Genomic DNA, 17,536 nt, shown 5'->3' with positions numbered 1-17,536 from the left:
CCTAGTACAGCAATTTTGCTCGAAAACCACCGAAAATCTGCTTCAAAAACTACCAGTTTTCGAATGTATAATACCAGAAGAGCATACCACGGAAGAAGTAGCACCTAGTGCAGCAATTTGGCTCGAAAACCACCGAAAAACTGCATCAAAAACTACCAGTTTCCGAGTGTTCAGTACCAGGAGAGCATACCACGGAAGAAGTAGCACCTAGTAGAACAAAATCGCTCGAAAACCACCGAAAAACTGCTTCAAAAACTACCAGTTTTCGAGTGTTCAGTACCAGGAGAGCATACCACGGAAGAAGTAGCACCTAGTACAGCAATTTTGCTCGAAAACCTCCGGAAATCTGCTTCAAAAACTACCAGTTTTCGAATGTATAATACCAGAAGAGCATACCACGGAAGAAGTAGCACCTAGTACAGCAATTTTGCTCGAAAACCACCGAAAAACTGCATCAAAAACTACCAGTTTTCGAGTGTTCAGTACCAGAAGAGCATACCACGGAAGAAGTAGCACCTAGTACAGCAATTTGGCTCGAAAACCACCGAAAAACTGCTTCAAAAACTACCAGTTTCCGAGTGTTCAGTACCAGAAGAGCATACCACGGAACAGGTAGCACCTAGTACAGCAATTTTGCTCGAAAACCACCGAAAATCTGCTTCAAAAACTACCAGTTTTCGAATGTATAATACCAGAAGAGCATACCACGGAAGAAGTAGCACCTAGTACAGCAATTTGGCTCGAAAACCACCGAAAAACTGCATCAAAAACTACCAGTTTTCGAGTGTTCAGTACCAGGAGAGCATACCTCGGAAGAAGTAGCACCTAGTACAACAATTTCGCTCGAAAACCACCGAAAAACTGCATCAAAAACTACTAGTTTTCGAGTGTTCAGTACCAGGAGAGCATACCACGGAAGAAGTAGCACCTAGTACAGCAATTTTGCTCGAAAACCACCGAAAAACTGCTTCAAAAACTACCAGTTATCGAATGTATAGTACCAGGAGAGCATACCACGGAAGAGGTAGCACCTAGTACAGCAATTTTGCTCGAAAACCACCGAAAAACTGCTTCAAAAACAACCAATTTTGGAATGTTTAGTACCAGGTGAGCATACCACGGAAGAAGTAGCACCTAGTACAACAATTTCGCTCGAAAACCACCGAAAAACTGCTTCAAAAACTACCAGTTTTCGAATGTATAATAACAGAAGAGCATACCACAGAAGAGGTAGCACCTAGTACAGCAATTTTGCTCGAAAACCACCGAAAAACTGCTTCAAAAACTACCAGTTTGCGAATGTATAGTACCAGGAGAGCATACCACGGAAGAAGTAGCACCTAGTACAGCAATTTTGCTCGAAAACCACCGAAAAACTGCTTCAAAAACTACCAGTTTTCGAATGTATAGTACCAGGAGAGCATACCACGGAAGAAGTAGCACCTAGTACAGCAATTTTGCTCGAAAACCACCGAAAAACTGCTTCAAAAACTACCAGTTATCGAATGAATAGTACCAGAAGAGCATACCACGGAAGAGGTAGCACCTAGTACAGCAATTTTGCTCGAAAACCACCGAAAAACTGCTTCAAAAACTACCAGTTTTCGAATGTATAGTACCAGGAGAGCATACCACGGAAGAGGTAGCACCTAGTACAACAATTTGGCTCGAAAACCACCGAAAAACTGCATCAAAAACTACCAGTTTTCTAGTGTTCAGAACCAAAAGAGCATACCACGGAAGAAGTAGCACCTAGTACAGCAATTTGGCTCGAAAACCACCGAAAAACTGCATCAAAAACTACCAGTTTTCGAGTGTTCAGTACCAAAAGAGCATACCACGGAAGAAGTAGCACCTAGTACAACAATTTAGCTCGAAAACCACCGAAAAACTGCTTCAAAAACTACCAGTTTTCGAATGTATAATAACAGAAGAGCATACCACAGAAGAGGTAGCACCTAGTACAGCAATTTTGCTCGAAAACCACCGAAAAACTGCTTCAAAAACAACCAATTTTGGAATGTTTAGTACCAGGAGAGCATACCACGGAAGAAGTAGCACCTAGTACAACAATTTCGCTCGAAAACCACCGAAAAACTGCTTCAAAAACTACCAGTTTTCGAATGTATAATAACAGAAGAGCATACCACAGAAGAGGTAGCACCTAGTACAGCAATTTTGCTCGAAAACCACCGAAAATCTGCTTCAAAAACTACCAGTTTTCGAATGTATAGTACCAGGAGAGCATACCACGGAAGAGGTAGCACCTAGTACAACAATTTGGCTCGAAAACCACCGAAAAACTGCTTCAAAAACTACCAGTTTTCGAGTGTTCAGTACCAGAAGAGCATACCACGGAAGAAGTAGCACCTAGTACAGCAATTTTGCTCGAAAACCACCGAAAAACTGCATCAAAAACTACCAAATTTCGAATGTATAGTACCAGGAGAGCATACCACGGAAGAAGTAGCACCTAGTACAGCAATTTTTCTCGAAAACCACCGAAAATCTGCTTCAAAAACTACCAGTTTTTGAATGTATAGTACCAGGAGAGCATACCACGGAAGAGGTAGCACCTAGTACAGCAATTTTGCTCGAAAACCACCAAAAACTGCTTCAAAAACTACCAGTGTTGACACGACTTGACATGACAGCGCAAGGTTGATGGAATAACAGGTACGCTAATCGATCAAGCGTTGATCGATTAGCGTGTCCTAAAAACACCGCAAGGAAAGCAGAGTTCGGCTCGATCAAAGGGTCAACATTCTGCGATCGGCCGAAGAGGATTTGCGAATCCGAGCGCGCGAAAAGTATATGCCCAAATAAGGTGCTGTTTAAGGTGCAGGAGCATAAGGTTAAGGGACGATGCGTGCCCAACGATGCGTGGGAGAAACGTGACAATCAGTTGCGATTTAAAAGCCAAAGCAAGAAGTGCCTAATTTGTTAAAAGTTGGCGTTGTGTATATGTATATAGGTATATATATGTATATCGAAGTTTAGTTAAAATAAAGCAAACTAAACCCAGCTAATCAAAGCCACTTATCGATCGCAGCTACAAAAGCTTTTAACAAATTAAATAAACATTTTGTTAAAATTTAAGCTAATAAAAAGCTTACAGTCAAAGCTTTAGCTTAGTTTGTGCTTAGTGCTGAGTAGTGAAACGCGGACAGAATGCCGAAACCGAGGTTTGATTGTGTCGGTTGTACCCGCGAAAATGCGGTAGCCGATATGGTGCGATGCGACCAATGCTACAAGTGGTGGCATTACGATTGTGAGGTGGGTGTGTGAACTGTGTGTTACCGGGAAGAAGGACGAGGCAGCTGAGGTGAAAAGCCACGACCCCAGTGGAAAACCGATCAGGGCTACTCGCGGGAAGACCCTTTCGCAGGATGGCGAACCTTCCAAACCGTACCACAAGAAAGCCCTTCGAGCAATTCCTTCGCGGCCAGTAATAGCGATCGGTGGTCAGCAAGCAATGAAATTATCCACTTCGGTCGAGCAGAGTTTTGCGTGCGAAAAGCAAGTGACTTCGCCAATGAGGTTGGCGAAGGAAAAAGAAAGTGCGATGGCGCCCAGTGCGATCGAGAGCGTGGGCGGTAAAAGTGCAAGAGGACACGAATCTGTCGCGTTTAGTGCGTGCGAGAGCAAAGGTTCCGCGTCAACGGCGTTGAAGCTTGAACGGCTTGCAAGAGAGCGTGATTTGGAAGTGGCCGCACTCCAAGCGGAAGTGGACGCGAAAATCGCGAGATTGCGTGTGAACTATTCAACGACGCGACGCCAGATAGAAGAGGATAGTGAAAGCAGAAGAAGTAGGTCCAGCGTCAGTGGTGATTCAAAAGTGTTAGATTGGTTGTCAAACAACCAAACGGAAAAAATTGATAATCGCGACCTTACGAAAAGAAGAATGAGCTCGAGGAAGTGCCTGCAATGGAGGTGATACCGTCTGCGGTAGATCGTGCAAGTGCAAGGAAAGTCTGGCGAAGGAAACTACCACCCTTTTCTGGCTCTGCGAAAGAATGGCCCATCTTCTACAGTTACTACAAAGAGTCAACGAAAGCATGTGGCTACACTTCCGTAGAAAATATCATGCGGTTAGAAGAAGCGCTTAGCGGCCCAGCAAGAGAAGCGGTAGAGTCCAAGTTCACGCTACCAAATGCAGCTCCGATGGTGATGATAATGTTGAAGCAGCTTTTCGGTCGCCCAGGCCAGCTAGTAAAAGAGCTTATCGAGCAAGCCCGTCGCGCTGAAGCTCCTAAGCCGGAACGTTTGGACCAACTGATAGCGTTTGGTTTAACGGTGAGAAAGTTGTGCGATCACTTGACGGCCAGTGACATGGAAGAACACATGTCGAACCCGGTATTATTAGATGAGCTGGTGGAAAAGCTTTCGATCAATAGAGGTTTGGAATGGGTCGATTTCAAGCGGAACTACCGTAAACCGACGTTAAAAGAGTTCGGCGAGTTCATGGAGAAGCTAACGGAGAAGTGTTGTGAACTCAAAACTCACATTAAAATAGAGGTAGATCGCGCACCAATGAAGCATAACAAATCTCATACTTTCGTCCACTCCTACCCCGCGACCGAACACATGAATAAGCCTCTTGCTAAACCATCGAGTAGAGAAGGTAACACCACAACCTCGTCGAGCCTTATGGGAATTAAGTGTTACGTTTGTGAGGATTCGACGCATCGTGTAAGACAGTGCGAAGTTTTCAGGCGTATGGCTGCGGCAGCCCGTCGTGATACAGTGCAACGCCTAAAACTATGTGAAAACTGTTTAGGTAGCCATGGTCGGAACCCCTGCAGATCCAAGTTCAATTGTGGAGTTGTGGGATGCAGTGCGCGGCATCATACATTGCTGCATCAAGAACCTGTAGCTACACCCATTACGAGCGCGCAGTGTAACACTCACGCTGCGAAAGCTTCACAAATGCTCTTCCGTGTAGTGCCTGTTACCGTCCATCATGGCCAGCGCAGTGTAGAGACTTATGCGTTCTTGGATGAAGGATTCTCTCTCACGATGATCGAAGCAGCACTTGCGGTTCAATTGGGAGTCAGCGGCGTTCGAGAGCCTTTGGAGCTTTACTGGACTGGCAACTTCAAAAGGAAGGAGGAAACGTCGGAGTGTGTTCAGCTGGAGATATCGGCCCGGGACGATGAGCGGCGCTATACTATAGCGGCCGCTCACACGGTTAAACAGCTAAGTTTGCCCATCCAATCTATAGATTCTCCACTGATAATGAACTCTAAATACTTCCAGGATCTACCAGCCATGCTGTATCGGGATTCCGTTCCCGCAGTTGCTGATAGGGCTGCGAGACATAGCGTTATTAAAACCGTTGGAAGTACGATCGGGCGACGAAGGTGGACCGATTGCTGTGCGAAGCCTGCTGGGATGGTCAATCTACGGACCACGTCACACCGACACAAATGCATCCCTGTCATTTAACCACCACGGAAGGGCATCAGAAGGTACGGAATCGCATCTCTCTGCTGGAAGCGAACTGCAGCAAAGGTACGCCACCGATCACGCTGTATGCACGATTGAGGAAAGAAGTCCTGGCGATGTTGCAGGCGTAAGTGCCGATCTGATACTTCATGAAATGTTGCGCCAATACTTCACTTTGGAAGGTACGGGTGTGGCTGCATTTAGCGATAACGTTCCTGCATCGAAAGAGGTGTCGAGGGCAAACCAGCTCCTTCAAACTACAACGGAAGAACAGCGTGGATATGTGATGGCACACGTGGCAGTCGACGATGGCCGTATTAACTTGGATGCAGCGCGTTTTTCCAAGTGGAGATTTCTTGTGCGCACGATAGCCATTCTACAGCGTTTTGTGACGAACTGCAAAAGGAAAGCTGAAGGACGATTGTTGTTAACGCTCAAGCCGACCAAACTACAGCAACGATGTATCAAGAAACACATTCCTGCTGTGCAGACGCCTTTGAGTTCCGAAGAATACGAACGGGCTGAGAACCTGATTTGGCGATTTACGCAAGAGGAAGCTTATCCCTCAGAAGTGCGCAAACTGAGAGACGATATTGGAAAGGGACCACATGCGCCAGGAGAGCTGGAAAGAAGTAGTCCACTGTACGCTCTCACGCCATATGCGGATGAACACGGTGTTTTGCGTGTGAGTAGTCGAATATGCCGAGCAAAACAAATAGAGTACAATACACGGTATCCGATCATACTCCCAGAAAAGCACTCTATAACGCTGCTCCTTGTAAAGGATTATCATCATCGGTTCGGGCACGCCAATCGTGAAACCGTAGTGAACGAACTAAGATAGCGGTTCCACATAAAGCACCTGCGCTCATGTGTGTCGAGCGTGATGAAGAAATGCCAGCGCTGCAAGATAAGGAAGTGTCAGCCTAGTACTCCAAGAATGGCACCGCTTCCAGCGGCGAGACTAACTCCATATGTTCGCCCCTTTCCACGCGGTTGGCATTGATTACTTAGCTCCGTTAGAAGTAGTCAATGCGTGAAGAAGAGAGAAACGCTATGTTGCAGTTTTTACTTGCCTGGTGACAAGAGCCGTGCATTTAGAGGTTGCGCACAGTTTGTCAACAGAAGCGTGCATCATGGCAATTCGACGGTTCGTAAGTCGAAGAGGTCCGCCGAAGGAAATATTCTCAGACAACGGGACCAACTTCATCGGAGCGAACAACGAGCTGCAAAAACAAATTGCCGCTAACTACTACTCGTGCGCAGACACCTTCACAAACGCACACACACTACTTGGCGGTTCAACCCACCTTCAGCACCTCACATGGGTGGCGTCTGGGAGCGGATGGTCAGGAGTGTGAAGGAGGCGATGCAAGCATTTAACGATGGTGAAAAACTAAACGATGAAATTCTGTTGACCGTCCTTGCCGATTCCGAAAGTCTAATTAACTCCCGCCCTCTGACATACCTGCCTCAGGCGTCTTCGGATTCCGAGGCATTGACCCCGAACCATTTTATTTTAGGGTCCTCTATCGGTAGAAAGGAACAAGTCCGTATCCTACCACACTCCGCCGAAGCATTAAGAAGCAGCTACCAAAGAGCCGCGGCACTTACTGATCACTTCTGGGACAGATGGCTGAAAGAGTATGTGCCAACCCTTCATTTGCGACATAAGTGGATTAATGAAGGACAGCAGCTGCAAGTTGGAGCACTGGTATTTGTGACGGAGGGGGCTCGTAAGGATTGGCTGAGAGCCAAAGTGGAAGAAATCTTTCCCAGATCCGATGGAAGAATAAGGCAGGCGATAGTGAGAACAGCTCACGGGAAAAGGTTGATGCGACCGGTAACAAAGCTTGCTAGGATTGATGGGGAAGTTGATAGAGTAGGTTGATAGTAGTGTGTTTTGTAAGTGAATCCAAACTCATGGATTCACGTGGGGGGGGATGTTGACACGACTTGACATGACAGCGCAAGATTGATGGAATAACAGGTGCGCTAATCGATCAAGCGTTGATCGATTAGCGTGTCCTAAAAACACCGCAAGGAAAGCAGGGTTCGGCTCGATCGAAGGTTCAACATTCTGCGATCGGCCGAAGAGGATTTGGCGAATCCGAGCGCGCGAAAAGTATATGCCCAAATAAGGTGCTGTTTAAGGTGCAGGAGCATAAGGTTAAGGGACGATGCGTGCCCAACGATGCGTGGGAGAAACGTGACAATCAGTTGCGATTTAAAAGCCAAAGCGAGAAGTGCCTAATTTGTTAAAAGTTGGCGTTGTGTATATGTATATAGGTATATATATATCGAAGTTTAGTTAAAATAAAGCAAACTAAACCCAGCTAAACAAAGCCACTTATCGATCGCAGCTACAACCAGTTTTCGAATGTATAGTACCAGAAAAGCATACCACTGAAGAGGTAGCACCTTGTACAGCAATTTTGCTCGAAAACCACCAAAACACTGCTTCAAAAACTACCAGTTTTCGAATGTATAGTACCAGAAGAGTATACCACGGAAGAAGTAGCACCTAGTACAACAATTTGGCTCGAAAACCACCGAAAAACTGCTTCAAAAACTACCAGTTTTCGAGTGTTCAGTACCAGAAGAGCATACCACGGAAGAGGTAGCACCTAGTACAGCAATTTTGCTCGAAAACCACCGAAAATCTGCTTCAAAAACTACCAGTTTTCGAATGTATAATACCAGAAGAGCATACCACGGAAGAAGTAGCACCTAGTACAGCAATTTGGCTCGAAAACCACCGAAAAACTGCATCAAAAACTACCAGTTTTCGAGTGTTCAGTACCAAAAGAGCATACCACGGAAGAAGTAGCACGTTGTACAGCAATTTTGCTCGAAAACCACCGAAAATCTGCTTCAAAAACTACCAGTTTTCGAGGGTTCAGTACCAGGAGAGCATACCACGGAAGAGGTAGCACCAAGTACAGCAATTTTGCTCGAAAACCACCGACAATCTGATTCAAAAACTACCAGTTTTCGAGTGTTCAGTACCACGAGAGCATACCACGGAAGAAGTAGCACCAAGTACAGCAATTTGGCTCGAAAACCACCGAAAAACTGCTTCAAAAACTACCAGTTTTCAAATATATAATACCAGAAGAGCATACCACGGAAGAAGTAGCACCTAGTACAGCAATTTTTCTCGAAAACCACCGAAAAACTGCTTCAAAAACCACCAGTTTTCGAATGTATAGTACCAGGAGAGCATACCACGGAAGAAGTAGCACCTAGTACAACAATTTCGCTCGAAAACCACCGAAAAACTGCTTCAAAAACTACCAGTTTTCGAATGTATAATAACAGAAGAGCATACCACGGAAGAAGTAGCACCTAGTACAGCAATTTTGCTCGAAAACCACCGAAAAACTGCTTCAAAAACTACCAGTTTTCGAATGTATAGTACCAGGAGAGCATACCACGGAAGAAGTAGCACCTAGTACAGCAATTTTGCTCGAAAACCACCGAAAAACTGCTTCAAAAACTACCAGTTATCGAATGAATAGTACCAGGAGAACATACCACGGAAGAGGTAGCACCTAGTACAGCAATTTTGCTCGAAAACCACCAAAACACTGCTTCAAAAACTACCAGTTTTCGAATGTATAGTACCAGAAGAGTATACCACGGAAGAAGTAGCACCTAGTACAACAATTTGGCTCGAAAACCACCGAAAAACTGCTTCAAAAACTACCAGTTTTCGAGTGTTCAGTACCAGAAGAGCATACCACGGAAGAGGTAGCACCTAGTACAGCAATTTTGCTCGAAAACCACCGAAAATCTGCTTCAAAAACTACAAGTTTTCGAATGTATAATACCAGAAGAGCATACCACGGAAGAAGTAGCACCTAGTACAGCAATTTGGCTCGAAAACCACCGAAAAACTGCATCAAAAACTACCAGTTTTCGAGTGTTCAGTACCAAAAGAGCATACCACGGAAGAAGTAGCACCTAGTACAGCAATTTGGCTCGAAAACCACCGACAATCTGATTCAAAAACTACCAGTTTTCGAGTGTTCAGTACCAGAAGAGCATACCACGGAAGAAGTAGCACCTAGTACAACAATTTCGCTCGAAAACCACCGAAAAACTGCTTCAAAAACTACTAGTTTTCGAGTGTTCAGTACCAGGAGAGCATACCACGGAAGAAGTAGCACCTAGTACAGCAATTTTGCTCGAAAACCACCGAAAAACTGCTTCAAAAACTACCAGTTATCGAATGAATAGTACCAGGAGAGCATACCACGGAAGAGGTAGCACCTAGTACAGCAATTTTGCTCGAAAACCACCGAAAAACTGCTTCAAAAACAACCAATTTTGGAATGTTTAGTACCAGGAGAGCATTCCACGGAAGAAGTAGCACCTAGTACAACAATTTCGCTCGAAAACCACCGAAAAACTGCTTCAAAAACTACCAGTTTTCGAATGTATAATAACAGAAGAGCATACCACGGAAGAAGTAGCATCTAGTACAGCAATTTTGCTCGAAAACCACCGAAAAACTGCTTCAAAAACTACCAGTTTTCGAATGTATAGTACCAGGAGAGCATACCACGGAAGAAGTAGCACCTAGTACAGCAATTTTGCTCGAAAACCACCGAAAAACTGCTTCAAAAACTACCAGTTATCGAATGAATAGTACCAGGAGAACATACCACGGAAGAGGTAGCACCTAGTACAGCAATTTTGCTCGAAAACCACCGAAAAACTGCTTCAAAAACAACCAATTTTGGAATGTTTAGTACCAGGAGAGCATACCACGGAAGAAGTAGCACCTAGTACAACAATTTTGCTCGAAAACCACCGAAAAACTGCTTCAAAAACTACCAGTTTTCGAATGTATAATAACAGAAGAGCATACCACAGAAGAGGTAGCACCTAGTACAGCAATTTTGCTCGAAAACCACCGAAAAACTGCTTCAAAAACTACCAGTTTTCGAATGTATAGTACCAGGAGAGCATACCACGGAAGAAGTAGCACCTAGTACAGCAATTTTGCTCGAAAACCACCGAAAAACTGCTTCAAAAACTACCAGTTTTCGAGTGTTCAGTACCAGGAGAGCATAGCACGGAAGAAGTAGCATCTAGTACAGCAATTTTGCTCGAAAACCACCGAAAAACTGCTTCAAAAACTACCAGTTTTCGAGTGTTCAGTACCAGAAGAGCATACCACGGAAGAAGTAGCACCTAGCACAGCAATTTTGCTCGAAAACCACCGAAAAACTGCTTCTAAAACTACCAGTTTTCGAATGTATAGTACCAGGAGAGCATACCACGGAAGAGGTAGCACCTAGTACAACAATTTGGCTCGAAAACCACCGAAAAACTGCTTCAAAAACTACCAGTTTTCGAGTGTTCAGTACCAGAAGAGCATACCACGGAAGAAGTAGCACCTAGTACAGCAATTTGGCTCGAAAACCACCGAAAAACTGCTTCAAAAACTACCAAATTTCGAATGTATAGTACCAGGAGAGCATACCACGGAAGAAGTAGCACCTAGTACAGCAATTTTTCTCGAAAACCACCGAAAATCTGCTTCAAAAACTACCAGTTTTTGAATGTATAGTACCAGGAGAGCATACCACGGAAGAGGTAGCACCTAGTACAGCAATTTTGCTCGAAAACCACCAAAAACTGCTTCAAAAACTACCAGTGTTGACACGACTTGACATGACAGCGCAAGGTTGATGGAATAACAGGTGCGCTAATCGATCAAGCGTTGATCGATTAGCGTGTCCTAAAAACACCGCAAGGAAAGCAGAGTTCGGCTCGATCGAAGGGTCAACATTCTGCGATCGGCCGAAGAGGATTTGGCGAATCCGAGCGCGCGAAAAGTATATGCCCAAATAAGGTGCTGTTTAAGGTGCAGGAGCATAAGGTTAAGGGACGATGCGTGCCCAACGATGCGTGGGAGAAACGTGACAATCAGTTGCGATTTAAAAGCCAAAGCAAGAAGTGCCTAATTTGTTAAAAGTTGGCGTTGTGTATATGTATATAGGTATATATATATCGAAGTTTAGTTAAAATAAAGCAAACTAAACCCAGCTAATCAAAGCCACTTATCGATCGCAGCTACAAAAGCTTTTAACAAATTAAATAAACATTTTGTTAAAATTTAAGCTAATAAAAAGTTTACAGTCAAAGCTTTAGCTTAGTTTGTGCTTAGTGCTGAGTAGTGAAACGCGGACAGAATGCCGAAACCGAGGTTTGATTGTGTCGGTTGTACCCGCGAAAATGCGGTAGCCGATATGGTGCGATGCGACCAATGCTACAAGTGGTGGCATTACGATTGTGAGGTGGGTGTGTGAACTGTGTGTTACCGGGAAGAAGGACGAGGCAGCTGAGGTGAAAAGCCACGACCCCAGTGGAAAACCGATCAGGGCTACTCGCGGGAAGACCCTTTCGCAGGATGGCGAACCTTCCAAACCGTACCACAAGAAAGCCCTTCGAGCAATTCCTTCGCGGCCAGTAATAGCGATCGGTGGTCAGCAAGCAATGAAATTATCCACTTCGGTCGAGCAGAGTTTTGCGTGCGAAAAGCAAGTGACTTCGCCAATGAGGTTGGCGAAGGAAAAAGAAAGTGCGATGGCGCCCAGTGCGATCGAGAGCGTGGGCGGTAAAAGTGCAAGAGGACACGAATCTGTCGCGTTTAGTGCGTGCGAGAGCAAAGGTTCCGCGTCAACGGCGTTGAAGCTTGAACGGCTTGCAAGAGAGCGTGATTTGGAAGTGGCCGCACTCCAAGCGGAAGTGGACGCGAAAATCGCGAGATTGCGTGTGAACTATTCAACGACGCGACGCCAGATAGAAGAGGATAGTGAAAGCAGAAGAAGTAGGTCCAGCGTCAGTGGTGATTCAAAAGTGTTAGATTGGTTGTCAAACAACCAAACGGAAAAAATTGATAATCGCGACCTTACGAAAAGAAGAATGAGCTCGAGGAAGTGCCTGCAATGGAGGTGATACCGTCTGCGGTAGATCGTGCAAGTGCAAGGAAAGTCTGGCGAAGGAAACTACCACCCTTTTCTGGCTCTGCGAAAGAATGGCCCATCTTCTACAGTTACTACAAAGAGTCAACGAAGGCATGTGGCTACACTTCCGTAGAAAATATCATGCGGTTAGAAGAAGCGCTTAGCGGCCCAGCAAGAGAAGCGGTAGAGTCCAAGTTCACGCTACCAAATGCAGCTCCGATGGTGATGATAATGTTGAAGCAGCTTTTCGGTCGCCCAGGCCAGCTAGTAAAAGAGCTTATCGAGCAAGCCCGTCGCGCTGAAGCTCCTAAGCCGGAACGTTTGGACCAACTGATAGCGTTTGGTTTAACGGTGAGAAAGTTGTGCGATCACTTGACGGCCAGTGACATGGAAGAACACATGTCGAACCCGGTATTATTAGATGAGCTGGTGGAAAAGCTTTCGATCAATAGAGGTTTGGAATGGGTCGATTTCAAGCGGAACTACCGTAAACCGACGTTAAAAGAGTTCGGCGAGTTCATGGAGAAGCTAACGGAGAAGTGTTGTGAACTCAAAACTCACATTAAAATAGAGGTAGATCGCGCACCAATGAAGCATAACAAATCTCATACTTTCGTCCACTCCTACCCCGCGACCGAACACATGAATAAGCCTCTTGCTAAACCATCGAGTAGAGAAGGTAACACCACAACCTCGTCGAGCCTTATGGGAATTAAGTGTTACGTTTGTGAGGATTCGACGCATCGTGTAAGACAGTGCGAAGTTTTCAGGCGTATGGCTGCGGCAGCCCGTCGTGATACAGTGCAACGCCTAAAACTATGTGAAAACTGTTTAGGTAGCCATGGTCGGAACCCCTGCAGATCCAAGTTCAATTGTGGAGTTGTGGGATGCAGTGCGCGGCATCATACATTGCTGCATCAAGAACCTGTAGCTACACCCATTACGAGCGCGCAGTGTAACACTCACGCTGCGAAAGCTTCACAAATGCTCTTCCGTGTAGTGCCTGTTACCGTCCATCATGGCCAGCGCAGTGTAGAGACTTATGCGTTCTTGGATGAAGAATCCTCTCTCACGATGATCGAAGCAGCACTTGCGGTTCAATTGGGAGTCAGCGGCGTTCGAGAGCCTTTGGAGCTTTACTGGACTGGCAACTTCAAAAGGAAGGAGGAAACGTCGGAGTGTGTTCAGCTGGAGATATCGGCCCGGGACGATGAGCGGCGCTATACTATAGCGGCCGCTCACACGGTTAAACAGCTAAGTTTGCCCATCCAATCTATAGATTCTCCACTGATAATGAACTCTAAATACTTCCAGGATCTACCAGCCATGCTGTATCGGGATTCCGTTCCCGCAGTTGCTGATAGGGCTGCGAGACATAGCGTTATTAAAACCGTTGGAAGTACGATCGGGCGACGAAGGTGGACCGATTGCTGTGCGAAGCCTGCTGGGATGGTCAATCTACGGACCACGTCACACCGACACAAATGCATCCCTGTCATTTAACCACCACGGAAGGGCATCAGAAGGTACGGAATCGCATCTCTCTGCTGGAAGCGAACTGCAGCAAAGGTACGCCACCGATCACGCTGTATGCACGATTGAGGAAAGAAGTCCTGGCGATGTTGCAGGCGTAAGTGCCGATCTGATACTTCATGAAATGTTGCGCCAATACTTCACTTTGGAAGGTACGGGTGTGGCTGCATTTAGCGATAACGTTCCTGCATCGAAAGAGGTGTCGAGGGCAAACCAGCTCCTTCAAACTACAACGGAAGAACAGCGTGGATATGTGATGGCACACGTGGCAGTCGACGATGGCCGTATTAACTTGGATGCAGCGCGTTTTTCCAAGTGGAGATTTCTTGTGCGCACGATAGCCATTCTACAGCGTTTTGTGACGAACTGCAAAAGGAAAGCTGAAGGACGATTGTTGTTAACGCTCAAGCCGACCAAACTACAGCAACGATGTATCAAGAAACACATTCCTGCTGTGCAGACGCCTTTGAGTTCCGAAGAATACGAACGGGCTGAGAACCTGATTTGGCGATTTACGCAAGAGGAAGCTTATCCCTCAGAAGTGCGCAAACTGAGAGACGATATTGGAAAGGGACCACATGCGCCAGGAGAGCTGGAAAGAAGTAGTCCACTGTACGCTCTCACGCCATATGCGGATGAACACGGTGTTTTGCGTGTGAGTAGTCGAATATGCCGAGCAAAACAAATAGAGTACAATACACGGTATCCGATCATACTCCCAGAAAAGCACTCTATAACGCTGCTCCTTGTAAAGGATTATCATCATCGGTTCGGGCACGCCAATCGTGAAACCGTAGTGAACGAACTAAGATAGCGGTTCCACATAAAGCACCTGCGCTCATGTGTGTCGAGCGTGATGAAGAAATGCCAGCGCTGCAAGATAAGGAAGTGTCAGCCTAGTACTCCAAGAATGGCACCGCTTCCAGCGGCGAGACTAACTCCATATGTTCGCCCCTTTCCACGCGGTTGGCATTGATTACTTAGCTCCGTTAGAAGTAGTCAATGCGTGAAGAAGAGAGAAACGCTATGTTGCAGTTTTTACTTGCCTGGTGACAAGAGCCGTGCATTTAGAGGTTGCGCACAGTTTGTCAACAGAAGCGTGCATCATGGCAATTCGACGGTTCGTAAGTCGAAGAGGTCCGCCGAAGGAAATATTCTCAGACAACGGGACCAACTTCATCGGAGCGAACAACGAGCTGCAAAAACAAATTGCCGCTAACTACTACTCGTGCGCAGACACCTTCACAGACGCACACACACTACTTGGCGGTTCAACCCACCTTCAGCACCTCACATGGGTGGCGTCTGGGAGCGGATGGTCAAGAGTGTGAAGGAGGCGATGCAAGCATTTAACGATGGTGAAAAACTAAACGATGAAATTCTGTTGACCGTCCTTGCCGATTCCGAAAGTCTAATTAACTCCCGCCCTCTGACATACCTGCCTCAGGCGTCTTCGGATTCCGAGGCATTGACCCCGAACCATTTTATTTTAGGGTCCTCTATCGGTAGAAAGGAACAAGTCCGTATCCTACCACACTCCGCCGAAGCATTAAGAAGCAGCTACCAAAGAGCCGCGGCACTTACTGATCACTTCTGGGACAGATGGCTGAAAGAGTATGTGCCAACCCTTCATTTGCGACATAAGTGGATTAATGAAGGACAGCAGCTGCAAGTTGGAGCACTGGTATTTGTGACGGAGGGGGCTCGTAAGGATTGGCTGAGAGCCAAAGTGGAAGAAATCTTTCCCAGATCCGATGGAAGAATAAGGCAGGCGATAGTGAGAACAGCTCACGGGAAAAGGTTGAAGCGACCGGTAACAAAGCTTGCTAGGATTGATGGGGAAGTTGATAGAGTAGGTTGATAGTAGTGTGTTTTGTAAGTGAATCCAAACCGCATGGATTCACGTGGGGGGGGATGTTGACACGACTTGACATGACAGCGCAAGATTGATGGAATAACAGGTGCGCTAATCGATCAAGCGTTGATCGATTAGCGTGTCCTAAAAACACCGCAAGGAAAGCAGGGTTCGGCTCGATCGAAGGGTCAACATTCTGCGATCGGCCGAAGAGGATTTGGCGAATCCGAGCGCGCGAAAAGTATATGCCCAAATAAGGTGCTGTTTAAGGTGCAGGAGCATAAGGTTAAGGGACGATGCGTGCCCAACGATGCGTGGGAGAAACGTGACAATCAGTTGCGATTTAAAAGCCAAAGCGAGAAGTGCCTAATTTGTTAAAAGTTGGCGTTGTGTATATGTATATAGGTATATATATATCGAAGTTTAAATAAAATAAAGCAAACTAAACCCAGCTAAACAAAGCCACTTATCGATCGCAGCTACATCCAGTTTTCGAATGTATAGTACCAGAAAAGCATACCACTGAAGAGGTAGCACCTAGTACAGCAATTTTGCTCGAAAACCACCAAAACACTGCTTCAAAAACTACCAGTTTTCGAATGTATAGTACCAGAAGAGTATACCACGGAAGAAGTAGCACCTAGTACAACAATTTGGCTCGAAAACCACCGAAAAACTGCTTCAAAAACTACCAGTTTTCGAGTGTTCAGTACCAGAAGAGCATACCACGGAAGAGGTAGCACCTAGTACAGCAATTTTGCTCGAAAACCACCGAAAATCTGCTTCAAAAACTACCAGTTTTCGAATGTATAATACCAGAAGAGCATACCACGGAAGAAGTAGCACCTAGTACAGCAATTTGGCTCGAAAACCACCGAAAAACTGCATCAAAAACTACCAGTTTTCGAGTGATCAGTACCAAAAGAGCATACCACGGAAGAAGTAGCACGTTGTACAGCAATTTTGCTCGAAAACCACCGAAAATCTGCTTCAAAAACTACCAGTTTTCGAGGGTTCAGTACCAGGAGAGCATACCACGGAAGAGGTAGCACCAAGTACAGCAATTTTGCTCGAAAACCACCGACAATCTGATTCAAAAACTACCAGTTTTCGAGTGTTCAGTACCAAAAGAGCATACCACGGAAGAAGTAGCACCAAGTACAGCAATTTGGCTCGAAAACCACCGAAAACCTGCTTCAAAAACTACCAGTTTTCAAATATATAATACCAGAAGAGCATACCACGGAAGAGGTAGCACCTAGTACAGCAATTTCGCTCGAAAACCACCGAAAAACTGCATCAAAAACTACCAGTTTTCGAATGAATAGTACCAGAAGAGCATACCACGGAAGAAGTAGCACCTAGTACAGCAATTTGGCTCGAAAACCACCGAAAAACTGCATCAAAAACTACCAGTTTTCGAGTGTTCAGTACTAAAAGAGCATACCACGGAAGAAGTAGCACCTAGTACAGCAATTTTGCTCGAAAACCACCGACAATCTGATTCAAAAACTACCAGTTTTCGAGTGTTCAGTACCAAAAGAGCATACCACGGAAGAAGTAGCACCAAGTACAGCAATTTGGCTCGAAAACCACCGAAAACCTGCTTCAAAAACTACCAGTTTTCGAATATATAATACCAGAAGAGCATACCACGGAAGAGGTAGCACCTAGTACAACAATTTCGCTCGAAAACCACCGAAAAACTGCATCAAAAACT

The sequence above is a fragment of the Anopheles moucheti genome, unplaced genomic scaffold, assembly GCF_943734755.1.
Source record: "Anopheles moucheti unplaced genomic scaffold, idAnoMoucSN_F20_07 U2, whole genome shotgun sequence".
NCBI lineage: Eukaryota > Metazoa > Arthropoda > Insecta > Diptera > Culicidae > Anopheles > Anopheles moucheti.
This window is presented reverse-complemented; position numbering follows the sequence as displayed.